This window comes from Physeter macrocephalus, chromosome 14, assembly GCF_002837175.3.
Source record: "Physeter macrocephalus isolate SW-GA chromosome 14, ASM283717v5, whole genome shotgun sequence".
Lineage (NCBI taxonomy): Eukaryota > Metazoa > Chordata > Mammalia > Artiodactyla > Physeteridae > Physeter > Physeter macrocephalus.
The window spans coordinates 66855360-66856683 of NC_041227.1; positions in this window are offsets into that span (position 1 = coordinate 66855360).

Here is a 1324-nt window from a genome sequence, read left to right on the forward strand (position 1 = left end):
TCTAGTAGTTTTCTGGTGGCATCTTTAGGATTCTCTATGTATAGTATCATGTCATCTGCAAACAGTGAGAGTTTTACTTCTTCTTTTCCAATTTGGACTCCTTTTATTTCTTTTTCTTCTCTGATTGCTGTGTCTAAAACTTCCAAAACTATGTTGAATAATAGCGGTGAGAGTGGGCAACCTTGTTTTGTTCCTGATCTTAGAGGAAATGCTTTCAGTTTTTCACCATTGAGAATGATGTTTGCTGTGGGTTTGTCGTATATGGTCTTTATGATGTTGAGGTAGGTTCCCTCTGTGCCCACTTTCTGGAGAGTTTTTATCATAAGTGGGTGTTGAATTTTGTCAAAAGCTTTTTCTGCATCTATTGAGATGATCATATGGTTTTTATTCTTCAATTTTTTAATATGGTGTATCACATTGATTGCTTTGTGTATATTGAAGAATCCTTGCATCCCTGGGATAAATCCCACTTGATCATGTTGTACGATCCTTTTACTGTGTTGTTGGATTTTGTTTGCTAGTATTTTGTCGAGGATTTTGGCATCTATATTCATCAGTGATATTGGTCTGTGATTTTCCTTTTTTGTGGTATCTTTGTCTGGTTTTGGTGTCAGGGTGATGGTGGCCTCATAGAATGAGTTTGGGAGTGTTCCTTCCTCTGCAATTTTTTGGAAGAGTTTGAGAGGGATGGGTGTTAGCTCTTCTCTAAATGTTTGATAGAATTCACCTGTGAAGCCATCTCTTCCTGGACTTTTGTTTGTTGCAAGATTTTTAATCACAGATTCAACTTCATTACTTGTGATTGGTCTGTTCATATTTTTCTGTTTCTTCCTGGTTCAGTCTTGGAAGGTTATACGTTTCTAAAAATTTGTCCATTTCTTCCAGGTTGTCCATTTTATTGGCATATAGTTGCTTGTAGTAGTCTCTTAGGATGCTTTGTGTTTCTGTGTTTCTGTCCGTTGTAACTTCTCCTTTTTCAATTCTAATTTTATTGATTTGAGTCCTCTCCCTCCTTTTCTTGATGAGTCTGGCTAATGGTTTATCAATTTTGTTTATCTTCTCAAAGAACCAGCTTTTAGTTTTATTGCCCTTTGCTATTGTTTTCTTTGTTTCTATTTCATTTATTTCTGCTCTGATCTTTATGGTTTCTTTCCTTCTACTAACTTTGGGTTTTGTTTGTTCTTCTTTCTCTAGTTCCTTTAGGTGTAAGGTTAGATTGTTTATTTGAGATTTTTCTTGTTTCTTGAGGTAGTCTTGTATTGCTATAAACTTCCCTCTTAGAACTGCTTTTGCTATATCCCATAGGTTTTGGATCGTTGTGTTT